Genomic DNA, 13,531 nt, shown 5'->3' with positions numbered 1-13,531 from the left:
ATGTGCAATGTCTACATGTCTCCCTGTATCTGTGGGTTTCCTCCGAGTGCTCCTGTTTCCTTTCAGTCTGAAAGACGTGCTGGTTAGATGCATTGGCCACGCTAAATTCTCCCTCCGTGTATCCTAACAGGTGCTGGAGTGTGGCGACTAGGGAGTTTTAACAGTAGCTTAATTGCAGTATTAATGTAAGAATACTTGTGACACAAATAAATAGTAATAATCTGACTCTGGCGACCATGAGAGAAGACAAAGTCAAAAAGTTAGTCACTGTGCATTTGAACACTGAATGCCATCCTACAGTCTTCACATCACTGACGTTTTTTGGATATTGATGACTCCCATCTGAAAATGATTGCACTAAACAGTCTGCTAACTGCAAGAAGGAGCAACAGGTATTGATATCCATATTAGAAATCTCTCTCTCTGTATATCTCTCCATACCTGACAGTGTGCATAGGTCAGACTTTTGTTTGTTTCTGGAGCTAATTATTCCCGGAACAAGTCTCTGGGGGCTTATAGTTTGTGGGGCACTATACCACATCAAGCACAGCCCTTCTCACTCTCCCTCTCTCTCTCTCACCTAAGTGACAATTTAGCATGGCCAATCTACCAAACCTGCACATCTTTGGTCGGTGGGAGGAAACCAGAACACCCGGAGGAAACCCAAGCAGACACGGGAAGAATGTGAAAACTCTGTACACAGGCATCCGAGATTGGAATTGAACCCGGGTCCCTGGTGCTGTGAAGAGCAGTGCTAAATAATTGTGCCACTAATACTAGAAATACGGACACCAAAAGATTTGTCCCATGCTTGTCAATCACCTACTCTCCCAGCTCAGTACCAACCAGTCCAGCACCTGGAAGATTGAGGATTTATTTGGGTCATGTTATATTCCTTTTGGACAGAACACCAATATGTTCACAGCATTAACAGGACGTATGTACTCTGAAATTAGGCTGAAGGATATTGTCTTAATCTCAAACACCTCCCTGTCTGTACTATATTATTGCAAGTATTTTTATGTCCTTAAACAAAATCCTGGAGGACTATCTTGTCAGCTGCTGTTCCTGGGAACTATTTGAGTCCAAATGTTGGCACATCAAATTCAAGCAAGCTTGTATCCTATCCTGTTCCTCCCCTATTGTCATTCCTCATCACTTCCTACCTGTCCCTCTTCTCTGCCCCATTTCTACTATGCCTCTTCTCATTTTGTCCAACATGCACACACGCAAAAAAGAATCTGGAAATCAGCGCCCAAACATTGTTGAAAAGATGAACCCCTCCACAGAAACTGAACAGTTTGATTCTATCCATGCACCTTAAAGAAAACCAGCAGACAGCATTGCTTAAAGCTATTTCTTTCAAACCTGTTGCCTTCATTTTTTTGTATAAATATGCCACATCGTGCATCTGTGGCAGATTGCAAATATAGCATGTTGACTTTTTTTCCTCATTGTGTAGTTTTAATCTGGAACAGTCTCCAACACATGAAGCCTCATCCTTGATGAATGTTTATCATTACCTTGTCTCCAATTCATTTCTTCATGTCGCAAGGTGGTCTCCTTCTTCCGTGAATATCCTGTGCCCAAGGTTACCTCTGGCAGTGGTAGTTGCTACGGGAACACTTTCCTTTCTGTAAATTAAATGTTCGAGAATTGTTGCATCTCTGAAATAAATAGAGAGAGAGTGAGACAGACAGATGCAGAGAGAGAGAGGGGGAGACACACAAGGGGGGGAGGGTGGTGGGGAGAGGAGGAGAGAGAGACACACAGAGAAAGAGAGCAAGACACATAAGCAGAGAGAGAAGTGAAGTTGGCACAAATAAATAGAGCAAGGCAGTGATAGAGATCGGACGGAGAGCGAGAGAGAGCGAACAAGAATAAATGCTCTTGTCACAGAACCACTCCAACTCGCTTAGTGGAGCCTCAGACACCAGGTGCACTGACTAAATTGAGTCATTGACAGGGTTATGACAAATCAAAGATTCTAAAAATCCTTAGCCAGTACAAAACATACCTACCAACCATCAAATAAATGTCAAACAAGCGGTAAAAGCGACAGGATTAATTCTAACTCAGAGCTAGGAAGCAGAGTCCTGCCATTCAATCAAAAATTCTCAGCACAAATGCAGCATTGAATTGTACAGATGAGAAATATCCCAAACTTGTACTGCATTAGCTTATTGTAACCACAGCAGCAATTTGAGTGATACAAATGAGAGAGGAAAGGCAAACAAATTTAAGAGACCCACTACATGGACGATGTTTTTGAAGTGTAGGAGAAAGTTGATCAAAATCAAGTACACCTTTGGGTGAAGAGGTAGAGAATGAGGGTAATTGGGTCCGAGTGCATTGGCATCGTTCAGTCACAGTTTTAAACTAATGTATTGTTACTCTTACTTTGTAAATTCCTGGCCTGGATTCTCCCAAATTACCACTTCTCTCGGGCCAACTTGAAGTGTAACACTAAAACACATTTGTAAGGATGACCACAGAACCACCATTAAAACTGCACCAGCAATCGCCTCCCTTTGCAGCCCAGCAGAAACTCATTCTGCCATAATTAAAATGGGAATATGGCCACACTGCCAGCTCATTCTCTTCCGTTTCATCCCCAAACACAACCTTGCCAGTAAAGGTTGCTGTGAATTACACTATATTACAGTCATTCTGCATGGTGCTGTTATGGTGAAATTAAAGTGATGGACACAAAATGGACTCTGGGAAGGGACATTAAGAGGTACAGACAGTTTACACAAAGTTAAAACCTGCAGTATTTGAATTGCTGCAGGAAACTGGCCAGAGCTTGAGGCACTTTAGATAAAAGCAGACCCAGAACAATGAGTTTGATAATAAGGTCAGCCACTGATGGGGACATAAATGCATAAATGTAACAAGATCAGCCACAATGTATATATCGAAACCAGTCATTGATAGAGGACATAACTGCATAAATGTATCCATTCTATGTACAATGATATGTTAACTGTCCATGTCAGTACCTGTCTGCTTGTAACGATGCGTTAACTGTCGATGTCCGTATCTGTCTACTCAACTTTGTAACGATGTGTTAATGGCTAATGTCCGTACTGCCTATTGTCTAAAGGTATAAAGATGGTCAACTACCATTGTGTAGTTGAGAAGGTAGCTGCCAAGTACTGCGGAGTACCAGTGCTTTCTCCCAAAGCTTTGTCCGAAATCAAACTGTTTTGTTGAACCTCCAAGTCTGACTCCAAAGTGGTAAATTTCCCACAACAGTGCAAATGAAAGTTTATATTTATAGCAATTTTTAATCATACTTTGATATGTTGCGGCTACTTTTACTTAACTCTGCTTAGAAGTGCTGATTTACAGTCTATTGTCGCAAAGCATTGGAAAAATATCCAGGCAGTTCAATAGATGGCTTCTATTTGTAAGCAGAGGAAGGTCACCGGTCCTTGGGAAGAAACCTCAGTCAGTTTGTAGTCAAGATGATGATTTCCTTCATTGTTCAGAATGATTCAAGAGTAACAGAACAGTTTTGTTACAGAGGGCAAGGTTGTTTAAAGTTTAGTTTATTTATTATTAGTCAGAAGTAGGCTTACATTAACACTGCAATGAAGTTACTGTGAAAATCCCCTTGTTGCCACACTCTGGCACCTGTTTGGGTACACTGAGGGAGAATTTAGCATGGCCAATTAACCTAACCGGTACATCTTTGGACTCTGTGAGGAAAGCGGAGCATCCAGAGAAAACCCACGCAGACACAGGGAGAACATGCAAACTCTACACAGACAATGACCTAAGCTGGGAATTGAACCCAGGTCCCTGTCACTGAGGCAGCAGTGCTAACCACTGTGCCACCGTGCTGCCCGTAATTTCATTGTCAAGCTAGATTGACTTTGGATAGACAGGCTGGCCATATATCATAGATCTGCACCTGCTGCCTTGAAATTTATATGTAGGTGCTGTAACAATGAAAATGGAAGATGTGAACAGTCCATGATGAGTCTGTTTCAATGGGCTGAAGTCTGTCAGAGGGAAGGAGGTCATAATCAGCTGAAAGAAGCAAGGGAATGATGGCAGTGGGGAACCAGGTAGCTGGTTTTATCTCTCCAGAGTTGGAGAGTGACGGCAGATGATTTAGGATCAACAGGAAGGTGAAGATAGTGAGAGAAATGGCCTCAAGTCACTGGGTCTTAAGATAATGAAGCTACGTGAGGAGGCAAGATCAAAGACTACTTGTGTTGTGAATGTTCGCATCCATCCTCGCATTACACAAGGAGAAAGAGGATGAGAGAAAAAGTGAGAAATCGCTGGAAGATTTAGTTGCAGGCTGAAATCACCAGGAATGTACAAAAGTGCCGTCAGCTTAAAGCCAATAGGTTCAATGAAGTGGAGACAGAAAATGATACTACATTTACATTCTGAATCACAGCATGGTTCAGGGTGTAAACAAACTTCTCACATCTGAGTATGTGCTCCATCGAGATCGTTCTCTAAATGAGCATAAGTGCCTTAATGCACCAAGAATTCAAAAACTGTAAATTAATGAAAGGACAAGCCAAAGTCCACAATTATCAGCTCTGCATGGTCAGCTCAATTCAGTTGTTAACACTTTTATTTTGGCGATAGATGATTCCAGGGTATGAGGACATAATATAGATCCCAGACTGACACCATAGCAGTATTAAGAGAACATTCCTCACAAAGGGATTAACAGAACAAATAAACTTGCTGTATGGGATCTAATGTTCAAAATTGGTGCCAACTCTGCCTATGCAACAATCACTTACCAGACGCAATGCAAGCTATGCCTATGGTTATAGAGACATTTAAGGTGTACTAACGTATTGTATCTATTCAAGTCCTTCTACCCGTCTTTCCCTTGCTCCTTCTCCATTCAGTGGGGGCGATCTTATCAGCTCATCCCGCCGATCGATTGGCGTGGTGAGCCAGTAAGATCATGAGAGAGGTGAAAAATTGGGTTCGTGCCAAGTTTCTCATCTCTCGTGATACTACTGGCACTAAAGTCAGCGTGACCAGCCTCGCACCCGGCGACTGGGGGCGATTCTCTCCAGTTTCCACGCTCATTTGGCACTTGGAATTTTTTGGTAAGATTGTCCCCAATGTGTTCCACATTTTACTGACTAACTTTGAAGATGAGTGTAACAACTTACCATAGAAACCCTACAGTGCAGAAGGAGGCCATTCGGCCCATCGAGTCTGCACCGACCACAATCCCACCCAGGCCCTACCCCCACATATTTACCCGCTAATCCCTCTAACCTACGCATCCCAGGACACTAAGGGGCAATTTAACATGGCCAATCAACCTAACCCGCACATCTTTGGACTGTGGGAGGAAACTGGAGCACCCGGAGGAAACCCACGCAGACACGAGGAGAATGTGCAAACTCCACACAGACAGTGACCCGAGCCAGGAATCGAACCTGGGACCCTGGAGCTGTGAAGCAGCAGTGCTAACCACTGTGCTACCGTGCCGCCCTTGACTGGAATAATTTCCTTTTAGTGCAGTCAAAGATTCCAACCATAAATAAGACCACAAATAAAAGCTTGCTATGACAAATAATTTAAATATTTTAGTGCAAAACAGAATCAGGGTAATTTTAGGGAACAGATGTTAGAATGTAACCAGTGACAACTTTAGTATTGGATGTAATGCGACCAATGAGAACAAGATGTAAGGGTCAGCTGACCCAGTAAAACATGGAACCAATTACAAAGTGATGTAATAGTCAGCTGACCAGCTGATTCACTATAAATAAGGAACTATGTAGAATTGTGGGGAGCTAGGAGTGGCCCAGGGTGAGACCCCACATTTGGAGTAATGATGTTTCTTTATTAAACCCTTTCATTGATACTCCAACTTAAGTTTTGTTGTATTTTCATTTGTTGCTCATTGTTCCACTGGAGCAAGCAGAGAGGGAGTGATTGGAGGCAGGAGTGCTGGTAAGAGATTGATTGAATTATTTATTTATTTAATTAGTCAGTTAGTGTGTTTTTTTTTGGCCTTTACTTTTGTAGTAGTATTTTAAGTTTAAAGTGAAAACCGGAAGTGGGCTGCCAAGGAGTCTGGGAAGGGTTTTTTAAGCGCGTGAAGTATAAAAGGTAGGCTGCAGTATACAGCGGGCAGCGTCGGGAGCGGGCAGCGGAGTGTGTGGGAAGCAGTGTGTGAGCTATAAGGGCTTTGGCTCACAGGGTTTAGGCAGATAGGGCGAGCAGGGGTGAGTTTAATTCATTTTTGCTGTTTCTACCTGGTACTGGCAAGATATCTAGAGGGGATGGATGTGCAGGCAGTGCTATGTTCCTCTTGCACTATGTTTGAGGTGAGGGACTCCGTCAGTGTCCCTGCTGATTACATCTGTGGGAGGTGCACCCATCTGCAGCTCCTCCAAAACCGTGTTAGGGAACTGGAGCTGGTGTTGGATGAACTTAGGATCATTAGGGATGCAGAGGTGGCCAAAGACAGAAGCTTTAGGGATACAGTTACTCCAAGGAATGAAAACAGATGGGTGACGGTGAGAGGGGCTGGGAGGAAGCAGTCCGTGCAGGGATCTCCTGTGGTCGTTCCCCTTAGCAACAAGTATTCCGCTTTGGATAGGTTGAGGGGGACGACATACCAGTGGTGAGCCGCAGTGAGAGGATCTCCAGCACTGTGTCCGTCTCTGTGGCTCGGGAGGGTAAGGGGCAGAGCGGGAGGGCAATAGTTTTTGGGGACTCGTTAGTTAGAGGGATAGATAGGAGGTTCTGTGGCAGCAAAAGAGACTCGCGGATGGTATGTTGCCTACCAGATGCCAGAGTCCGTGACGTCTCAGACCGTGTTTTCCGGATTCTTAAGGGGGAGGGGAAACAGTCACAAGTCGTGGTACACATTGGTACCAACGACATAGGTAAGAGAAGGGACGGGGATTTAAAACAGGAATTTCGGGAGCTGGGCTGGAAGCTGAGAGCCAAGACAAAACATGTGGTCATCTCTGGTATGTTACCGGTGCCACGTGATAGCGAGTTGAGGAACAGGGAGAGAGTGCAGTTAAACATGTGGTTGCAGGGATGGTGTAGGAGGGAGGGTTTCAGATACGTGGATAATTGGAACACATTCTGGGGAAGGTGGGACCTGTACAAACAGGACGGGGTGCACCTGAACCAGAGGGACACCAATATATTGGGAGGGAAATTTGATATGGCTCTTCAGGGGGGTTTAAACTAATTTGTCAGGGGAGTGGGAAAAGGAGTTGTAGTCCAGAAGTCAGTGTTGAGGGTGGTGAGGTATTGGGGAAGGTATCAGGGTCAAGGGTGGGTACCGGTAGACAGGAAGGTGGGTTGAAGTGTGTCTACTTCAATGCAAGGAGCATCCGGAACAAGGTAGATGAACTTGGGGCGTGGATTGGTACTTGGGACTACGATGTTGTGGCCATTACAGAGACATGGGTAGAACAAGGACAGGAATGGTTGTTGGACGTTCCGGGGTATAGATGTTTCACTAAGTGTAGGGAAGCTGGTAAAAGAGGTGGAGGAGTGGCATTGTTAATCAAGGATAGTTTAACGGCTGCAGAAAGGCACTTCGAGGGGGATCTGCACACTGAGGTAATATGGGCTGAGGTTAGAAATAGGAAAGGAGCGGTCACGTTGTTAGGAGTTTACTATAGGCCCCCAAATAGTAATAGAGATGTGGAGGAAGAAATTGCTAAGCAGATTATGGATATGTGTGGGGGTCACAGGGTAGTTGTCATGGGGGACTTTAACTTTCCAAATATTGATTGGAACCTTTGTAGGCCAAATAGTTCGGATGGGGCAGTTTTTGTGCAGTATGTGCAGGAGGGTTTCCTGACACAATATGTGGATAGGCCGACAAGAGGTGAGGCCACATTGGATTTGGTACTGGGAAATGAACCGGGCCAAGTGTTGAATTTGGTTGTGGGATAGCACTTTGGAGATAGTGACCACAATTCGGTGTCTTTTGTTATTGCAATGGAGAGGGATAGGGCCGTACGGCAGGGCAAGGTTTACAATTGGGGAGAGGTAATTATGATGCGATTAGGCAAGAATTAGGGGGCAGAAGTTGGGAACAGAAACTGTCAGGGAAAGGCACTAATGAAAAGTGGAACTTTTTCAAGGAACAAATACTGGGTGTCCTTGATAGGTATGTCCCTGTCAGGCAGGGAGGAAATGGCCGAGTGAGGGAACCATGGTTCACGAAAGAGGTGGAATGTCTTGTGAAAAGGAAGAGGGAAGCTTATGTAGGGATGAGGAAACAAGGTTCAGATGGCTCGATTGAGGGTTACAAGTTAGCAAGGAACGAGCTGAAAAAGGGGCTTAGGAGAGCTAGGAGGGGACATGAGAAGTCCTTGGTGGGTCGGATCAAGGAAAACCCCACGGCTTTTTACTCTTATGTGAGGAATAAAAGAATGGCCAGGGTGAGGTTAGGGCCGGTCAAGGACAGTAGTGGGAACTTGTGTATGGAGTCAGTAGAGATAGGCGAGGTGATGAATGAATACTTTTCTTCAGTGTTCACCATGGAGAGGGGCCATGTTTTTGAGGAAGAGAAGGTGTTACAGGCTAATAGGCTGGAGGAAATAGATGTTCGGGGGGAGGGTGTCCTGGCAGTTTTGAATAAACTGAAGGTCGATAAGTCCCCTGGGCCTGGTGAAATATATCCTAGGATTCTTTGGGAGGCAAGGGATGAGATTGCAGAGCCTTTGGCTTTGATCTTTGGGTCCTCGCTGTCCACGGGGATGGTGCCAGAGGACTGGAGAATGGCGAATGTTGTTCCTCTGTTTAAGAAAGGGAATAGAAATGACCCTGGTAATTATAGACCGGTTAGTCTTACTTCGGTGGTTGGTAAATTGATGGAAAAGGTCCTTAGAGATGGGATTTACGACCATTTAGAAAGATGCGGATTAATCCGGGATAGTCAGCACGGATTCGTGAAGGGCAAGTTGTGCCTCACAAATTTGATTGAATTCTTTGAGGAGGTAACTAAGTGTGTTGATGAAGGTAGGGCAGTTGATGTCATATACATGGATTTTAGTAAGGCGTTTGATAAGGTCCCCCATGGTCGGCTTATGATGAAAGTGAGGAGGTGTGGGATAGAGGGAAAGTTGGCCGATTGGATAGGTAACTGGCTATCTGATCGAAGGCAGAGGCTGGTGGTGGATGGAAAATTTTCAGATTGGAGGCAGGTTGCTAGTGGAGTGCCACAGGGATCAGTGCTTGGTCCTCTGCTCTTTGTGATTTTTATTAATGACTTGGAGGAGGGGGCTGAAGGGTGGATCAGTAAATTTGCTGATGACACCAAGATTGGTGGAGTAGTGGATGAGGTGGAGGGCTGTTGTAAGCTGCAAAGAGACATAGATAGGATGCAAAGCTGGGCTGAAAAATGGCAAATGGAGTTTAACCCTGATAAATGTGAGGTGATTCATTTTGGTAGGACTAATTTAAATGTGGATTACAGGGTCAAAGGTAGGGTTCTGAAGACTGTGGAGGAACAGAGAGATCTTGGGGTCCATATCCACAGATCTCTAAAGGTTGCCACTCAAGTGGATAGAGCTGTGAAGAAGGCCTATCGTGTGTTAGCTTTTATTAACGGGGTTGGAGTTTAAGAGCCGTGGGGTTATGCTGCAACTGTACAGGACCTTGGTGAGACCACATTTGGAATATTGTGTGCAGTTCTGGTCACCTCACTATAAGAAGGATGTGGAAGCGCTGGAAAGAGTGCAGAGGAGATTTACCAGGATGCTGCCTGGTTTGGAGGGTAGGTCTGATGAGGAAAGGTCGAGGGAGCTAGGGCTGTTCTCTCTGGAGCGGAGGAGGCTGAGGGGAGACTTAATAGAGGTTTATAAAATGATGAAGGGGATAGATAGAGTGAACGTTCAAAGACTATTTCCTCGGGTGGATGGAGCTATTACAAGGGGGCATAACTATAGGGTTCGTGGTGGGAGATATAGGAAGGATATCAGAGGTAGGTTCTTTACGCAGAGAGTGGTTGGGGTGTGGAATGGACTGCCTGCAGTGATAGTGGAGTCAGACACTTTAGGAACATTTAAGCAGTTATTGGATAGGCACATGGAGCACACCGGGATGATAGGGAGTGGGATAGCTTGATCTTGGTTTCAGATAAAGCTCGGCACAACATCGTGGGCCGAAGGGCCTGTTCTGTGCTGTACTGTTCTATGTTCTATGTTGCATTTTGAAGAGTTCCTTCTGAAGAAATAGCAGAAAATAATTTGGGGCCCATTTTCTATTCTTACCAAATAGAATGGGAAGTGGATTTTAAAACCATTTTGTTTTTACATCCAGTTATCTGAAGTACACTGCCTTGACTGACTGATTTCTTCATAGACTTTATGCAATTCCTGCCAAATAATAACATGTTCAATAATATTGGGGATGACGTTGTGGCTCAGTGACTGACATGCTATACAGCCTGCATGAATTGCACAGTTCCAGGAATCAGCACTGTAACATGAGTCCAGCACTAAACTACCAGAGGGTACAGTATTGTAGTGGATACACTACTGGACTGGTGATCCTGAAAAATGTGGCTTCAATCCCCACCATGGTGCTTTGAGAATTTATTAATAAATAAAGTTCTACAAATAAAAAAACTGACACCCCAAAATCAATAGTATCTGCATCATCTTAGCTGGAAATGCAAACTATCCAACCTATCTCAATCCCAGCAACCTGGTTGCAGCATTTCAACAGCTTAGCTTTTGCTTGGTAAGGAACTAAATGGAGGACAAGAGCATGGTGGAAGTGGTGAAGGATAGCTCTCCTGTAAACTGCATAAAAACATACTGGGCCAGAACATGTTTGGATCAACATGGCATGGAAATGTCAGAACTTACCTGAAGGAGGTCTGAGGCTGTTGTTTGGGATGAAGTCCACCTGTGACCCTTGAACACCTCAGCAGTGGGTGGGGGAAGCACCTGTCAGATGGATCTTCCAACTTCAGCATCTTCGAGGAGATTCTCCTTTCAGCCTCAGAATGTTCCTGGAAAACCCATGGTTATGCTCCCCTAAGGCAGACAATGAGGCTGGGGCAGTGGGGTGGGATGGCGAATGGGTGGGATAATCCCACAAGAACCCATCTGCCCAAATCCAGATGCAATTTCATGCTTGGGCAGGCAGGACCCATTCATCTATTAAGACCCTTGAGACGCCATTAAAGGGGCATGTCCCACCTAGCCTAAAATTTTCGGCTGACAGGAGTGGAATTGGGGCACCCCCCCAACCCCCCACCCACTCTCTCAGGAATGTTGGAGCTCTGGGTCCCCATCCACCTCAGGCTTACCCCACCCCCGGTGCTGTGAACACCCTCCCCACGGCATCCCCTACCATCTAGACCCCAGGACTAAGAAGGTAAGTCGTGGGCACAGTGCTACAGTACCACTTCTGGCCACTGTGGCAGGTCTGGTTGAAGAATTGTTGGCCAATCTGGCCAGCAGTTCTCACAAGCGGGACTTCTAACAAGAGTGGATGGAAGTCTTGCCAATCAATGCTCAATTTATTTGGCAATCTTTGTACAAGAGTTGGTGGCGCCGCATTTGGTGCCAACCCTCAGGATGGCGAGCGCCAATCACACACCATCCTCAAAATCCTACCCCTTGTTCTATCTTCATGAGGTCTATCTATCTTTCTTCAAAGGTGTGTCAGTGATGTTGGGTGCCTATTAATTATGGCATCCAGGTATGACAACAGGACATGTGCCTTCAAGCCTGTTCCACCATGGAATACGACCATCTTTAAATGTTTGTTAAAGCAGTGAATAATAATCAGGCAGACCACATTCTGCAATTTTTAATGACCTCTCAAACCAGCACAATCTTTGACCATGGAAGATTCAGATGAAAGAACATTTCATGATATCTAAAGATTGTTTTAAGTGTTTTTCCTGGTTATAGTCTGACAAAGCACATTGGGATCAATTGGTTGGACTTAATTTACATGGGAAACAGCAATGAAGTTTGTCTACTTGTTTTTCTCCCTTTTAACGTTGGTTGAGTCAGGACATTGGGAGAACTCCATGCTCCTCTTCAAGTGGGCAAGCTTCTAGAAACAATTATTTGGGATAGAATAAGTAGTCACATGAATAAATGTTGATTAATAGAGGCAGCATGGATTTCTAAAGGGGAAATTTTGTATAAGTTATAGAATTCCTACAGTGAAAAAAGAGGCCATTTAGCCCATCAAGCCTGCGCCAACAACAATCCCACCCAGGCCCTATCCCCGAAACCACGTATTTACCCTGCTAATCTCCCTGACACTAATGGGTAATTTAGCATGGCCAATCAATCTAACCTGCACATCTTTGGAGAGTGGGAGGAAACCACAGAGCACCCAGAGGAAACCCATGCAGACATACGGAGAACGTGCAAACTTCACACATAGTCACTTGCTGGAGTTTTTTGAGGAGGTAACAAAGGGTTGATGGAGGGTAATGCTGTTGATGTGGTGTACATAGACTTTCAAAAGACATTTGATACAGGTGCTACACAGACTTTGACAAAAGTTATAGATCATGGAATAATAAGCAGCACAGAGTAATGCTCAATGGATATTTTTCAGGCTGGAGGAATGTTTGTAGTGGTGTTCCCCAGGGTCGGTATTGGGACCCTTGCTTTTCCTGATATATATTAATGATCTAGATCTTAGTGTGCAAGGGACAATTTCAAAGTTTGCGGATGACACATAACTGTGAAGAGGACAGTGTAGAACTTCAAAAGGACATAAACAAATTGGTGGAGTGGGTAGAGAGGTGGCAGATGAGGTTCAATGCGGAGAAGTGTGAAGTGATGCATTTTGGTAGGAAGACCATGGACAGATAATATAAAATAAGAGGCAAATTTCTTAGTGGTGCAGGAACAGAGGGACCTGGGTGTTTATGTGCATAGATCATTGAATGTGGCAGGACAGGTGGAGAAAGCAGTTAATATAGCATACAGTGTTTTGGACTTATTAATAAGGACATAGAGTACAAGAGCAAGGAGTTTATGCTGAACTTATACAAGACAATGGTTAGACCTCAGCTGGAATATTGTGTACAGTTCTGGGTGCTACTCTATAGGAGGGATGTGAACGCATTGGAGAGAGTGCAGAAGAAGTTTACAAAAATGGTTCCAGGGATGGGGCACTTTAGTTATAAGGCTGGATCGGAAAAGATGGACTGCTCTCCTTGAAGAGAAGAAGGCTGAAAGAAGATTTGGTTGTGATGTTCAAATTCATAAGGGGGCTGGACTGAGTAGATAAGGAGAAACTGTTCTTGCTCGGAAAAGGATCAAGAATGAGAGGGCACAGATTTAAAGTGATTTGTAAAAGAAACAATTGTAATGTGAGAAAATGGTTTTTCACACAGCAAGTGGTTGGAATGCACTGCCTGGACGTGCGATGGAGGCAGATTCAATTGAGGCATTCAAGATGATTATTTGAATAGAAATAACGTGCAGAGTATGGGGAAAAGACAGGAGATTGGCAATAAGTCAGGACGTCGTTTGGAGAGATGGTGCAGACATGATGGACCAAATGGCTT

Source organism: Mustelus asterias, chromosome 26 (genome assembly GCF_964213995.1).
Source record: "Mustelus asterias chromosome 26, sMusAst1.hap1.1, whole genome shotgun sequence".
NCBI classification, from domain to species: Eukaryota; Metazoa; Chordata; class Chondrichthyes; order Carcharhiniformes; family Triakidae; genus Mustelus; species Mustelus asterias.
Note: the sequence above shows the minus strand (reverse complement) of the source record.